Below are 16,419 nucleotides of genomic sequence, written 5' to 3'. Positions count from 1 at the left end.
GCTTGGGAACACTGTATGCACAGCAAGCATATCAATAAAGCTACCGTTGACTACTCTGCACGTTGATGGAGTGTGAGCTGTGTCTATTGCAGAAGATGTGTGCATTGTGACGAGGTCGCTGAAGAGCCACATGGGTGTAATCGATTGCACCTAGCATGCGTGGGAAGCGGGGGAAAAGGTTGAAATCCCTAGCTGCCCTTTGCCTTTCTACCAGTGTATGGGGCATACGTATGTGGAGATGAGCTCTCCTATTGATACAGCTCAGTACCTGCCACAAGCATCGGGACTGGCTTGCCAGAAAGTTGCCCACAAGGTCACTGGACATCCCCTGGAATAACCAAGTAGCACAAAAATGGAGAGCTGCTAAGATCTTGACATAGGCTGGATGATGTGGGAGCGGTAGGTCTCATAGTCATGATCCTGCTCCCACTCACAAACCATCTCCAAGATGACATTGGGTGGAAAATGGTATCAGGACATGACATCTTGGCTGGACATCCCAAAGTGGTTTATTCCATGTCTAAAAATACTCTCTGCTCTTCTCCATTTGTTCTGTCGAGTGGCAAAGGGCAAACTCACAAACATATTCAGTGAAATGTTGAAAGATCTGAAAGGGGTTGTGTGTGACAGCTCTGCTTTTATGTTTGCAGCAAGACTGGGAATGGTTGTTGTAGTCACAACTTTCAGCTGGATCTGGGTGAGGGTATGGTAGTCACTGTCACAGATGTGTTTCTTGAAACTAAAAATGCCTAAACTCCGAGTGTGGAGATTCCACCTCGAGTGTGGAGATTCAGCCCTGAGTGCAGAATCTTCACCCAAGTGCAGAATCTTTGCCCACAGTGAGGAGAATTGGTCCAGAGTGTAGAGATTCTGCGCTTACTGCATGGATTCCTACCCGACTGCAGATGTAAATATACTACTCATAACTTACCGTTGTGAATACCGAAAGTTGTAAACTAAGGGCCTGATTTCGAGTCTGGCGGTCTTGTGACCGCCCGATTCTTGGTAGCACAGAATTGGCGGTCCCCCTTTTTGCTGATTACAACTTAAAAAGTTGAATCAGCAGTGGGCCGCCTGCTGGCCGTGGAGGAGGAGCGCCACTATTCATTATGCTTATTTGAGTTCTTGCACTGCCAGCCTTTCCATGGCGGTGCCCTGCCATGAAAAACCTGGTGGTGCAAGAACAAAGGGGGCCCTACAGCACCCACATGTGCCCCACATCATGGGGATATATTCAGGGGGGCACAACATGTGACCCCTGTCTGTATTCCCCCCAGTTTCAGCACAGCATGGACGTCACCGTCCATGCCATGCTGCAGTTTTTTGGCCGTTCCCATTGCAGTGCCTGTTTTCAAGGCACACACTGTTAATGGCCAAAGGACTGCTGACCGTCTTACGAGTTGCACATTTTCAACTCGTACTATGGTCAGCGGCTCTTGCGCGACTTTGGCGCAGCAGAGGTGGCATTGCATTGGCGCCGCTGCACCAAACTCATCATCAAGCCCTTAGACTTTGGTTTAAGTTTACCTTTGTGAATCAGGCCACGAGTATCCTATGCCCTCTATTGCACATGAGGTGCCTGCTACCACTGCAATTTGTCCTAAAATTGTAACCTTTTTGGGCAGGGGGTGAAGATGTCAGGAGGAGAGTTGCCAGGGGCTGAGTATCCTAACAGATCCTGTCTGATGCATCGATCTCTGGAGGCAAAGTGCTGGTTCCGATGCTCAAATTTTACTCCCGCAACCACTTTGATGTGCTGGTTCTGTTACACAGATAGGAGATAATCTAAGTCAAAATTCATACTGGGCATCTGCGCCCCTTCAATTGAGCCAGGCAGATGAGCAGGGGGTAGAGACTTTGTGTTATAACGTTCACTTTCATATCCCTGAGTCTCAAGAAACTGGAGGCACACCAACAAGCCCTTAGAGAGCACTTGGAGGGAAGGCAAAGTCCATCTTTCCTTCAGCAGAGTCCGAGAGCAGTAAATAACAGAGCAATAAACAGAAAAGCTCTCGCTCCAAATGAGCAGTCCAGTTGAGTCCTTTAAGCAGTGTATTAAGGAATTCCCAGTGCTAGCATAGGAGATGAGTAGGCCTCACAGTAGTGAAAAATTAAATAAGCTGTTTGTCACTACCATGACATGCAACACATAAAGGTACATGTACATAGCACCCTGTCCTTAGGGTTTATTAGGGACTATCTTCGGGTTTGAGTTTGAGTTGCAATGGCAGGCCTGAGACATGTTTGAGAGTCTACTTATGTAGGTGGAACATTCAGTGCTGCAGGCCCACTACTAGCATTTGACTTACAGGCCCTAGGTATATGTTATATCAATTTACAAGGGACGTTTTGGTAAATAAAACATGTAAATTAGATATACACCAATGCCACCATGTTTAAGGTAGAAGTACATGCATCTTAGCACTGGTTAGCAGTGTTAAGGTGCTCAGAGTCCTAAGGCCAACAAAAAGAATCATCAAAACATTAATGCATAAGGCAAAAAGTCTGTGGAAAGACCATCCTAATGATAACAGGTCCAACACTTGTCTCCCCAGCTGAAAGTGGGGTGTTCTACCCAAACTCTAGGGTGTTCTCATATCTAAGGCAGGAAAACCAAGATGGACCATCAGCACTGGTATGGTCTATCCCAGGTCTGGGTTCCACCCTGAAGTCCACACCCTGTAGGGAAATGAACTACCTCAAATGTTTTGAATTCTCACTTCTCATTTACATGTGCCACCAGAGGGTTTGTCTTAGTCTGAATCAGAAAGTGAGTGCTAAACAGGTATGGCCTCAACTCCCTCAGTGCCCAGACCACAGCAAAAGATTCTCTCGCAATAGCACTCCACCTCTGTTCCCTGGGGAGTAAACTCCTGGAGAGGAAGGCTACAGGTTGGTCTAGGCCCTCCTCATTAAGGTGGGATAGTGTTGTCCCTATGCCATGCTCTGAGGGATCTGTTTCATGCTAAATTCCTTGGAGACATCAGGGGCCTTGAGCACAAGAGCTATGCACATGGCTTGCTTAAGTGAGTCAAATACAATTTGGCATGCCTCTTGCCAAATCACATTCCTGGGCTGCCTTTTTGAAGTTAGCTCAGTGAAAGTGGCAACAGTGGTGCTATATCTATTTACAAACTTCTGATAGTACTCAGTGAGGCCAAGAATGGTCTGTCCTCAGTCTGGAATTTGGGGAGTAGCCGGGCAATCATGGTTTCTATCTTGGCCTGAAGGGGTTGCACCTTCCCCTTGCCCACCAGGTGTCCCAAGTACAGCATAGAGCTCTGCCCTATCTTTCACTTACTTGACTTGATAGTCAAGCCTGCCTATTTCAGAGCCTGAATCACTTCCTGGACGTGAAAAATGTGGTCCTTCCTGCCACTACTTAAGACAACTATGTCATCCAAATAAGTAGCAGAGAAGGTCTCCATACCAGCAAGAATGTGATTCACCAGCCTCTTGAGGGTGGCAGGGGAATTCTTTAATGTCTATGTATATGTATTGGTATTTATTAAGTGCATATATCACCAGTAAGTCTCATAGCGCAGCTGAGAATCAGAAATCTAGGAAGTACGGGCAGAGCGTTAGAAAAACCACTTTTTAAGAGCTTTACAAATGATTTGTGGTTAGTTTCTAGACAAAGCTGTAGGGGTAGCGCATTCCATAGCTCAGGTGCAATTCTGGAAAAGGATTTACAGCCGTTCCTTACAGTGCGGACTTCGGGTATGGTTAAAAGGAGTTTACTGTTAGAGCGGAGGATTCTAATTGGCTGGTATTTGGTCAGTTTTTTTGCTAAGTAGATTGGTTCATTGTTGTTGAGTGTCTTATGAACCAGGCAACATATCTTGAAATTAATCCTCTTTCTAATAGGGAGCCAGTGAAGAGTCTTTAGACTGGGAGCCAATGGTGAGCGGGGAGGGAGATTTAAGACCAGCCTTGCTGCAGTGTTTTGCAGAACCTGGAGCTTGGAAAAGAGCTTTTCGTTTATATGTGCAAACAGTGCATTTCCATGGTCCAGGTGATTAATAATTAGTCCCTGAACGAGGGGCATGCGAGAGTGAAGGGGGATCCATTTAAAAATGTTCCTGATCACTCGCATTATGCTGTAGCTAGTTCGTACCACAGTATTTATGTGGTCGGCCATGGAGAGTTCATTGTCCATCATCACTCCTAGGTTGCGGACAGCTATCTTGGGTGGGGGACACAACCCCATTGAGGGCCGCCACCAGTCAGGGGACCAGAAGTGTTGGGCGTCACCAAAAAGCAAAATCAATGTCTTGCTCGCTTTGAGCAGAAGATGGTTGTTGGACATTCAGTCATTGATAGTTGACATGCACTGTCTGAATCTGTGTTGCGTGTTGATGTGATCGGGACCAAGAGTGATTAATAGTTGCGTATCGTCAGTGTAAGACACGGTATCGAAACCATGTGCTCTGATTATTTTAGCCAAGGGTGACATTTATAGGTTAAAAAGTGTAGGGCTCAGAATTGATCCCTGGGGAACGCCTTTGTTGATAATCTGACTTTTGGATGAGAAACCACCTACTTGTACCTTGAAGGACTGAGGTTCCGTGACGATTTGAACCCGTGTTTTTAACATTGTCGCAAATACATAATTTTGGTATCAGTGAACCGCAAATGATCCATTTAGTATATCCTGGTGTTTTTGCTATGCTACGAGCAAGAGCACTCCCGTTATGAACACATTTCTGATCTACCCGTGGCATCCATCTTAGAACAAGGAAGCCATTTTGTATTCCTTGCCCTCACATAGTCAATGGACACGCAATGACCTCTTTTCATTTAAGGACACGTAGGCTTTAGCCGGCAATTCACCTTGCTAGTGACACGTGCACCTTAGGCCAGCAACGCTGTAGCAGCATGACTCGGCAAGACCTGCCTCCCCAGCCTGAGGCCAGTCCTGCTATACTGGTTCTCGTGTTCGTTGGCCTGATCATGATTAGACGGCCGAAGCCGGTAACCGTGCCCATTTACGACCCACAAACATCTCTTATCCTGTTTTTCTATCTTCTGCACCTGGCTCTGCTCCTTTCCTTCTGGGCCTTTATTAGGGGGAGGTAACGAAATTTACGATGAGGCGGTCCGGGTCTTGAATGAAAAGTTGACATGGGATTATGATGGAATAGTGGGAACCCCTCGTTCGTAATGTTTTGACATCAGATATTGTTGACGATTCCTGTGCAACGCCAAATATTTATTGTTTTAGATACGAAGTTTTTGGAATGTGCTAACATGTAAAGAATTTGCCTGAAGCCCAATATTCAGTATATAAGGAGCAACCCTCTTTGTACAAATTGAACAGGCTCCTGGATACTGCCCGTGTGCAGTTTCTGTGACTTCTGTGTCCCTGCAGTAATAAACCTTTGGTCTTTGACGCCACCATCGAGAAGCCCGTGTTTCTGTTTATTTTTGCACCGAGACAGGTAGAACTCCGGGGTCTTCGGGTGTTATCCCTGACACCTCTGGACAGAACCAAAAAAGTCCAGAACTCCAATTGGCGCCCAACGTGGGGCGACGTCATTCGGTACCGGTCCAAAAGCCTGAAGAGTTCGAGAAGCTTCGTGTGAAGATTTCAGAGGGAGGCGCCCCACTTCATCGATCCCGGCATATCGCAAAAGTGGCCCGACGTTCTCTTCCACGAGGGTTCCCGTTCAGACGGCTGCAGTGGTCCGTTGCCTTGACCGTCGCCCTGTCTTGGACCCGAGGTGCAGTCCTTAGTACGGCGAGACGTGACGGGTTTCTCCTTGGTGACGTCTTCAGTGCCTCAGTTAAGTATTAAGTGGTTGATAGTTGGTTACTTCGTAAGGGTTGCTCCTGTTTGGATAATCCTTTTAGTTTTCAGTTTCGGTTCGGTTTCATAAGATTATCACTTGTTATTCTGGTTACGATAATCATTCAGTTCAGTTCGGGTATCGATACATTTGTCTGTTCTGGTAGGCCTAAGTTCTTGGTTCGAGTGCGCACCTTTCTTTTGGTTTGTGTTTTGTCTGTTTTGTGTTCCGGGTTATAAAATGGTAAGTCGGAAAAATTGTATGTTGTCTTGTTTTAGTTGCAACAGTGATTCCCAGTTGGAGGACTCGTGTTCGGTTCCTCCGATTGGAACTCCCCTTTATGATCTATATTGCAAATTTGGTGTGGGCCCTATCTCTTATAACGAGGTATGGATCCACTACACAGAGAAAGATGGTGTCCTTAGTTGGCCACTGCATGGTAGTTTCGAACCTCAAGTTCTTGATAATTTAGAAACGAAATTATTCAAGAAGAAAGCCCGGCCGGCAATGTTTGATTCTTTCCGTTATTGGCGAAAAGAATCTAAACAGAGAGAAATTAAAAAGTTGAAGAAAGAACAGAAAGAGCAAGAGTTGACCTTAGAACAGTCTGCTAAGCAGCTACAACTCAACGAGTCTGAGAAGGCGATGGAGGTGGCCAATAGAGAGCGTAATTTAGCGATAGACAAGTGCTATCCTGCTTTGCCATCGAGTACAGCTAAGATAGTAGAGGACCCTGAAAAGGATCCCCTGTTGTCTTACTTGTTACGATCACCCCCACCGTATGCACAGGGTGCTACGGCTCCACCTATACCGAATGTTCAATTACCGGTTGCTGGACAACCTGGTGTTCCTGCTCCTCTGAATCAAGTTCCTGTACCTCCTGTGGTCAATATTAATGTTCCTTCGGCACCCCCTCTTCCAGGGTTGCCGGCTTCTTTACCTATGCCTGTATCGCTCACACCTGCTAGTTCACAAGCTATTTTGCCCGCTACTCCTACTGTCCCTGTTCTATCTATTCCAACTGCTACTCTATTTACTGCTTCTGCTAATATTATGACTCCGCTTTCTGTTCGTCGGAGAATCACTGATTCTGTCTCCAATATTTTATCTCCCTTCTATAAAACTCTGATTAAGACTCCTACCTCTGACTCTGTGCAGAGACGTAGTCAGCTTCCCAGTACTGAAGAAAGAGGAATATTAGATTCCACTGCTCTTAGATGGGTTTCGAAAGTTGGAAGATATAATATACACGATGTATTAGATACATTTATGCAATGGAACGAACTGACACAACGCTATGTGTTTGATGTCATGTGTTCTCTGTTGCATGAGGAATGGGAAGAAAGCGATTCTGAACAAGTTCCGGATGAACTAATTCAGGTTCAGAAAGAGTTTGCTGCAGGTATGATAGTTGGTCAAAATATAAAAGAAGCGATGGAACTGATTTTAAGTTATAGGAATGACCCATCCCTTCGTTCACCGAGGGAGTTAGAGAAACGTAGTACGAAACAAAGTCGTCAATATCCAATGAGGGAGGTTCCACCAATTTGGCGTGAAGCTGTGCAAGCTAATGTCAACCTTGGTATTGCAGCCGCTCCAGCCCAATTCCAGAGAGTATGGATACATATTCCGTGGAAGCGAGCTGAAGTATTAGCAGTGAAACAGGCCTTGCCAGATCCGCGTAAAAATCCTGCAGGGTACTACAAAGAGTTGGCTCAGACAGTTGACGCTTGTGTATTAAATCTAGCTGACATAGATCTGCTATTTGGTAATGTAGTACCGCAACCAATTTGGGCTAAAATACGGAAAGAGAATCATCCAGTTGCCCTAGGTGGTGATTGGGCAGCTATAATTGCGGCGGATGGTCAACAAATAGGTGGTTCTAAACCTGAACCCTTAATTGCTAATTTGCCCGGTAGAATAATCGATTTAATGAAAACCCTAATGCCAGCATTACGCGTTAACTGGGACAAATTGTCCGCGTGCAAACAGAAGAAAGACGAAAGCGTCTCCGACTTTTTCACAAGATTCGAGGAGACTTTCGTGGATCATAGTGGTCAGGATATGAGCACAGAAGGAGGTCAGAGATTATTTGTTGATAAATTTGTGCACAATCTGTTGCCAGAACTTAGTGGTAAATTAAAGAATTCTGAAAGTGCGTGGGCTGTCTCTACGACTGCGCAAATACTTGCGACTGCCCAGTACTATGAAAATAGGGATGAAGAGGAGAAAGAAAAATTAGATAAAAAGACGAAAGATTTAAAAACTAAAGTTCTCTTACAGCAAGCATATCCGCCTCGCACCAATCAGACCAATACACATCAAGGGTCATATCAAAGAACGGAGTATAATTTTCAGAGGCCACAATACCAATGGAATCAATGTGCTTATTGCAAAATGAAAGGTCATCACAAACATGAGTGTCCGGTACGGGCACAAAATAATACTGCGGCAGCTCAGAGAGGTCGTGGTGGTTATATGCAAAACTCTAGAGGTCGAGGACGAGGTGCTATGCCTCCACAGACAAGTGATCGCCCTTCTAATTATTTCGACCAACGAAATGGACAATCTGCCCAACAAAATAGGTCTCAACAATATCATGTTGAAGATTACTATGAAGCCAGTGAGGAAGTTCAGCCAAGGGAGTACTAGGACAGCCATGGACAAAGAGAGGGAGTAGTATCAGTTCCAGTAGACCAGAGTGGGCCTTATGTCGCAGTAGCAACATCAGGTATAGTCGAACCGTTTCTGTTGGATACTGGTGCAGCAAAAAGTTCTATCATACATGCGAAACTCCCTGGCGCACCTTTGTCTGGCTCAACAAACGTTTCAGTAGGTTTCTCAGGCGCCCCTGTTCACAACCCTGTTTCTGGTCCTTTGTCTATTTCTGTTGGACCCCGACAATTGAAAGCACCCCTGATTTTGACGACAGGTTGTAATGAAAATCTGCTTGGTTTAGACTTGTTAAAACGCCTATATGCGACATTGTACTGTTCTCCAGAAGGAGTACAGCTTACGTTGGGTAAAAGAATCATCTCTCCAATGTACTTGTCGATGGATGCACTCCCACCAGAGCTGCGTTCACTCCCTGATACTCTTTGGGCGACTGGTCCTAATGATGTAGGTCTTTTAGAAATTCCACCATATGTAGTAACTTTAAAAGCGAATGTGAAATTTCCACGAAGTCCACAATATAGAATCTCTAGTGAAGGTGAGCGTGCGCTCCTACTGATAGTACAAGATCTGATCAAGAAAGACGTTGTAGAAGAAACTAGAGGTAATGTCTGTAATAGTCCTGTACTGCCCATTCTGAAACGAACTGACCCAACAAAACCTCCAGTATATAGGTTTGTAATTGATCTTAGAGAGGTTAATAAAATTGTGATTCCACAGTTTCCTGTGGTTCCAGACATTACTGCATTGTTAACGTTAATTCCTGCTACAGCAGCATGGTTTTCGGTTATCGACTTGAAAAATGCCTTTTTCAGCATTCCGATAGCCGAGGAAAGCAGAGATATCTTCGGTTTCTCTCTAGGAGGACGAAGCTTCAGGTTTAAACGCGCTCCACAAGGTTATTGTGAAAGCCCATCCATTTACAGTCAAGCATTAAAAAGCCAATTAGATTCATTTGTACTTCCTCCTGGTTCTGCTTTAGTACAATATGTCGATGATCTTCTAGTGGCTGCCGATGACAAGGAAACTTGCAAAACAGCTACAATTTCCTTATTGCATCACTTATCAAACTTGAATCACAAGGTGTCACCTTCAAAAATGCAATACTGTTGCCAAGAAGTGACCTACCTAGGTCATCTCTTGTCAAAGGAGGGAAGGAAGTTGACCCCAGAGAGAATAAAAGCAATTACACAGATGAATGTTCCTAGCACGCAGAGAGAAGTACGTGCCTTTTTAGGTATTACCTCATATTGTAGGCAATGGGTCCCGAATTTTTCTCTTTTGGTGAAACCATTGGTAGCTTTGACTGGGAAAAATGTTCCGAGTCCAGTGCCATGGTCTGCCGAATGTCAGGAGAGTTTTTCTGAGTTACGAAACGCACTGTGTTCAGCTCCTGTATTGGGTACACCCGATTACAGTAAGCCATTCACGCTCTATGTCCACGAGAGAGAAGGTTGTGCGTTGAGTGTTTTGACGCAGAAATTTGGTGATAAACAACGCCCTTGTGCGTATTTTTCATCAACGTTAGATCCGGTAGCTAGAGCGTTGCCTAGTTGCTTGAGAGCTACAGCCGCAGCTGCAGCCTCCATTCGACAATCTGCCGGTTTAGTAATGAACAACATGCTAGTGGTTATGGTTCCTCATGCTGTGGATACACTCATGAACCGAACCAAGACGCAGCACCTTACCAGTGCTAGATTATCAGGTTACGAATTGACACTGCTAGCGAGTCATATTCAGATCAAAAGATGCAATGTATTGAATCCAGCAACATTGTTGCCGACTAGTCAAGAGTCGAGTGATTCCGAACCACACGACTGTTGTTTCAGAACTGAGGAAGAAACAAAAGGACGAATTGATTTAAAAGACACTCCGTTATCAGATCCAGATGGCACGTTGTATGTTGATGGGTCTTGCTTCAAATTGGAGAATGGTGACGTGACTGCTGCCTATGCAGTAACGACCTTGAGTACGATTGTGGAGACTGCGAGAGTGAGTCAGAATTCTGCCCAGGCTGCAGAATTGATCGCGCTAACAAGAGCGTGCGTTTTAGCTAAGGGAAAGAGAGTGAATGTGTTCACAGATAGTCAGTACGCGTTCGGCGTGGCCCATAGTTTTGGCCGTTTGTGGAAAGAGAGAGGTTTCATTACGTCCCATGGGACTAAGATCCAACATGGTCAGCTAGTTAATGACTTGTTGGAATCTCTAACCTTGCCGACTGAAGTTGCGATTGTGAAATGCAGTGCTCATAAAGCAATCACGGATGATGTTGGTCGTGGGAATGCTTTTGCTGATGAGACTGCAAAACAGACAGCTAGAAATATGATGAGTAGAATGTATGTTGCAACGTCTGCAAGATGGATTTCTGAGTCTGGAATGTGTGAGGACACAGTGGAAAGCGTGAAAGAAATTCAGAAAGAGGCGACTGAGGAGGAAAAGCTTGCATGGAAAGAGAGCACGGGTAAATTGGACTCGAGTGGGTGTTGGATTGATTTGTCGGAACAACAGCGTTGGATGTTGCCTGATGCGTATGTGCTTGCAGTAGTAACGATGGCACATGGAGCAGCACACATCAGCTCTAAAGGGATTTGTAAGATATTGGCTCCAGTTTGGAAGAATGATGGGATTAGTAAGTGTGCAGAGAGAGTGGTGAGAAATTGCATGGTGTGCCTGATGCATAATCCTGGCAAGGGAATCCCCACACCTGCTGGTCATTTCGCTCCTCCTTCCTGCCCCTTCGAAGTGATCCAGCTAGACTTCATTCACATGGATCGTTGTAATAATCTAAAGTACGTCCTAGTGGTAGTTTGTGCGTTCTCCAGATGGATCGAAGCATACCCACTAAAGGACAATACTGCTTTGTCCACTGCCAAGATCCTTCTTAAAGAATACTTCCCCAGATTCGGAATGCCTCGGATTGTATGGTCAGATAACGGAAGTGAGTTCATAGGGAAAGTTATGCAGAGTGTGTGTGCCGGCCTAGGGATTAGACAAAAGTTTCACAGTGCGAATCATCCCCAGTCCGCGGGTTTAGTTGAGGGTTACAATGGCACCCTTAAACTGAAACTTGCTAAGATACAAGCGTCCACGGGTTTGTCCTGGCCAGATGCATTGCCTTTGGCCTTGTTATCAACAAGAGCAACTGTGCATTCTAGAGTAGGACTTAGTCCATATGAAATCATTTTTGGTCGTCCTGCAAATGTTTGGGGGGTACCTAGACCGAAAGAATTTAAGCAGCTGGAATATCCAATGTTAATTGATTACCTTTTCGACTTGACTGCTAAATTGAGCCTTATTCACTAACAGGTTTTCGATTCATTGCCAAAGCCACCGGAGAGTCCAGGTCATCAGCTGAAACCAGGTGACCAGGTGGTCATTAGGAATTTTGGTCGGACAAGGAATCTCCAACCCAGATTTGTCGGACCATTCCAGGTCTTGTTGGCAACGAGGACCGCTATTCGTGTGGCTGGCCGGAAAAATTGGATTCATGCAACACACGCCAAACGGGTGCCGCTGCCGCTTCCTTATGATAACTGGGTAAAGAAAGGAATCTGTACCTCTGAAACAGAACAAATACCCAGGTTCATCCCTTTCAGTGATGCAGAACTGATCACTGATACATCAAACTCTGGATCTTCTCCTGAAACTGCTCTTTTGAACCCTGAACATTTGCCATCTGCACCAAAAGAACATTTGCCATCTGCAAACGTGAACATTGCAACGTCGACTGAAAATACATTGTTTCCAGATCAGACAGCTCCTGCAAAACTGAGATACAATTTGCGACCTCGCAATATGGACAAATAAAGCAGGAAACTGCCTATTTTCACATTTGAATTTTCTGATACATTGCCTCCAGCCAGGAAGTTTGCTATTTTTTGTTGTTTTAAATTTTGCCTTGCCGTCTGGGTAGCCGTAGGGTCGTGGCTGTGTGCCTAGTTGAATCTGCGGGGGTCAGACACAAGGTCGATCTTTCTGTTAGTTCTGGGAACTCCCAGGGCTGATAGAGGCATTTTCATCTACGTTCACATCATCAGTGGTCACGAGCGGATTGTAGAAGATGGAGCTTCCTGAGCTGCAACAAAAGAACGTAATTTATGTGCGCAGAAATAGACTGTACAGAATACTTCACAGCAAATGCTTTCTAATGCAATGTGCAGTTACATTTTTAATTGTTTTGATAACGTTGGTGGGTGGAATCATCTTTGGTGTACATTTGATTTTTATGCCGGTAACTACAGTACCTCCCCTTGATCCTACTACTTCTACGGTTTCTTCTATGCATTCTTTTCACTCATTTCCTGAACACGAACAAGCTTGACGCTCAGAATTTATTAACAATACATTTGTACAGCTCTTGCATCAACACCAACTGGTAGTTAATACTACAGACTGCTGGGTGTGTGGCTTGATACCTCACACTATGGATAAAGGCATTCCCTATCTAGTCTTGCCTTTTAGCTATAATGGATCATTTCAGGCCTTTCAGACCATTTTTTCTTATGCCCTTGAGACCTATCCTCCGCGTCCACCACGGTCCACCAAATACAACTCAGCCAACAAAGCTTTAGTCCAGGGAATTATTGACATGATTAAAGACGTCAATAATACTCCATCTTACCCTAGAGATGAATTACGGGTGTATTTGAGTTGGAACTCTACCGAGTATCGCCTTAGTTTGGGAGAAAGCAAGCGTAAAAGCTCCACTTCAGTCTGGGTCGTGCCTCACCGAGGTCAGGTCTGTTTACAAGGAAATGGAAGAAATCTGAGAGCTCAGCTAGGGAGGAGTGAGTGCGTTGAGACTTACGTATTTCCGTCTAACTCCTCCCCTGCCTTCCTTACTGCTAGGGGTACTTACTTCATCTGTCAAGACAGAGCGTATACATGGCTGCCTGCTGACTTCTCAGGTTCATGTTATATTGCTCGATTGTTACCTCCGACGTACACTGCTTCCTCAGATTATCACAAGACCAGAGTAGCAAGAGGTGTCTTCAGCAAGGAAGATACCGCTGGTCAGGAAGCTGGAGACTTCTTCAAAGGTTTCCTTCCGTTTTGGGGGCCCATGGCCAATAGTAGAAATCTACGTCAACTAACACGGGTAGTTGAATCTACTATTACAGAAACTACCGGTGCCCTTAGTAACTTAACAGCTGAGCTTCAGGCGGACCGTCTCATGACGTTACAGAACCGAATGGTTCTAGACGTAATACTTGCAGATCGAGGTGGGGTATGCAGAATGATCCAATCGAGCTGCTGTGTTTTTATTCCCAATAATGCTCCAACCGTCTATGAAGCGATCTCTAAGCTACACAAGATTTCCGACTCTATACACGTAGACAAGGGAAACTGGTCCTTCATGGAGTGGTTTTGGACTCTGGTATCAGCGTGGGGATGGAAGGTTCTGATGGTCATTGGTGTCATCCTAGTATTTCTGTTCTCGTGCTGCCTGATTATCCAATGTGGTCCCGCTTTGTGTAGTCTCTGTGCTGCAACCTGTTTCAGAAAACCACCTACATTTGGAGAGAAGGTACGAGACAGGATGATGATGCAACAACATGTCACTGACCTAATGAGCATAGAGTTAGATTCTGACATAGACTGAGTAATTGCCTATGTAAGGGCAAAAGGAGGGTCTGAGGTTCCGTGACGATTTGAACCCGTGTTTTTAACATTGTCGCAAATACATAATTTTGGTATCAGTGAACCGCAAATGATCCATTTAGTATATCCTGGTGTTTTTGCTATGCTACGAGCAAGAGCACTCCCGTTATGAACACATTTCTGATCTACCCGTGGCATCCATCTTAGAACAAGGAAGTCATTTTGTATTCCTTGCCCTCACATAGTCAATGGACACGCAATGACCTCTTTTCATTTAAGGACACGTAGGCTTTAGCCGGCAATTCACCTTGCTAGTGACACGTGCACCTTAGGCCAGCAACGCTGTAGCAGCATGACTCGGCAAGAGCTGCCTCCCCAGCCTGAGGCCAGTCCTGCTATACTGGTTCTCGTGTTCGTTGGCCTGATCATGATTAGACGGCCGAAGCCGGTAACCGTGCCCATTTACGACCCACAAACATCTCTTATCCTGTTTTTCTATCTTCTGCACCTGGCTCTGCTCCTTTCCTTCTGGGCCTTTATTAGGGGGAGGTAACGAAATTTACGATGAGGCGGTCCGGGTCTTGAATGAAAAGTTGACATGGGATTATGATGGAATAGTGGGAACCCCTCGTTCGTAATGTTTTGACATCAGATATTGTTGACGATTCCTGTGCAACGCCAAATATTTATTGTTTTAGATACGAAGTTTTTGGAATGTGCTAACATGTAAAGAATTTGCCTGAAGCCCAAAATTCAGTATATAAGGAGCAACCCTCTTTGTACAAATTGAACAGGCTCCTGGATACTGCCCGTGTGCAGTTTCTGTGACTTCTGTGTCCCTGCAGTAATAAACCTTTGGTCTTTGACGCCACCATCGAGAAGCCCGTGTTTCTGTTTATTTTTGCACCGAGACAGGTAGAACTCCGGGGTCTTCGGGTGTTATCCCTGACACCTCTGGACAGAACCAAAAAAGTCCAGAACTCCAGGACCGGTCTGTTAGGTCGCTCTTGATCCACTGTAGAGAAGGGCCCTCGACACCACACTCCTGCAGGTGCTCCAGAAGGATGCCATGAGATATGGTGTCAAAGGCAGCCGACAGATCAAGTAAAATCAGAATGGCGGACTGTCTGGCATCTAGAGAGAGCCTGATGTTATCGGCGATCTCGACCAGGGCCGTTTCAGTGCTGTGATGGGATCGGAAACCCGACTGTGATGGGTCAAGGATTTTATTGTTTTCCAGATGTTTAGATAATTGATTATTGATTATTGATTCCATTACTTTCCCAAACAATGGGAGGCAATGTGGGATGGTAGGCTTGATGGGGGATTGGTGAATTCTTTCACAATCTTGTATAGCTCTTTATGAGAGTTGACGGCTAGGTTAATTCTGTTTCCTAGATAAGCTATCTTGGTCGTAGCTATGCTTTCCATGTAATGGTGGTGTAGTGTTTTGTAATGATGCCTATCCATAATATCTTTCGTGAGTCTCCATTTGCGTTCTGCCTTCCTAACGATGAGTTTCTCCCTTTTTAAGTCAGGGGTATACCAAGGGGACAGTTTCTTCTGGCATTTAGTTGCTTTCTTTGGAGCAATTATGTCCAGGGATGTACTCATTGCTGTGTCAAAGCTTTTGGCAACCGGGTTGACATTAGTCGTTTCTGAGAGAGAAAGAGGGGCAAGATTGGTGGTGAAAGAATCTGGATTTATCTTGTTCCACGATCTGCTTAATTTATATTCTTTTGTGGGATGAGGTTGTGTCAGTATCCGGAATTGGTAAATAATAGATCTAAAGTGTGGCCTGCAGTGTGAGTAGGGCCAGTTACCAGTTATTTTAGACCTAGGGTTTCTAGACTAGTGATAAGGTCGCAAGTATGGGGGTCTATATGGAGCTCGGCGTGAAAACTGAAATCGCTTAGTAGCCGAAAATTGTCTGCTGCCAGGACATATGGTGCAATAGTCTCAATAAGGTTACTGGTGAGGTGTGTTTTATTTCCGGGGGGCCTGTAGACAAGGGCACCTTTCCCTTTTTGAATTCTCTATTTTGAAAATACATATTTCACATAGGTGGCCTGAACGGCCTCTACCATGCGAATTTTAGTATTAGCTCTCAATGCAATAGCTATGCCGCTGCCTTTCTTGTCTTTTCTGTCCTGTTTAATTATTTGGTAGTCAGGGTGTAGACAAACTGAGAGGTCGGGTTGTGAGAATTCATGAAGCTATGTCTCAGTAAAAAAGAAGAGGTCAGGTTTCTCGGTGTCCAGAAGAGACCAGATCTCAAGTGCGTGTTTAGGGAGAGAACGTACATCACAGTATAGGCCTATCGGTTGCTTCGATTCTGGTTGTTCTGGGTTGAATT

The sequence above is a fragment of the Lissotriton helveticus genome, chromosome 2_1 (assembly GCF_964261635.1).
Source record: "Lissotriton helveticus chromosome 2_1, aLisHel1.1, whole genome shotgun sequence".
Classification (NCBI taxonomy): domain Eukaryota; kingdom Metazoa; phylum Chordata; class Amphibia; order Caudata; family Salamandridae; genus Lissotriton; species Lissotriton helveticus.
The sequence above is the reverse complement of the archived record's forward strand: the minus strand, read 5'-3'. Positions refer to the sequence as shown.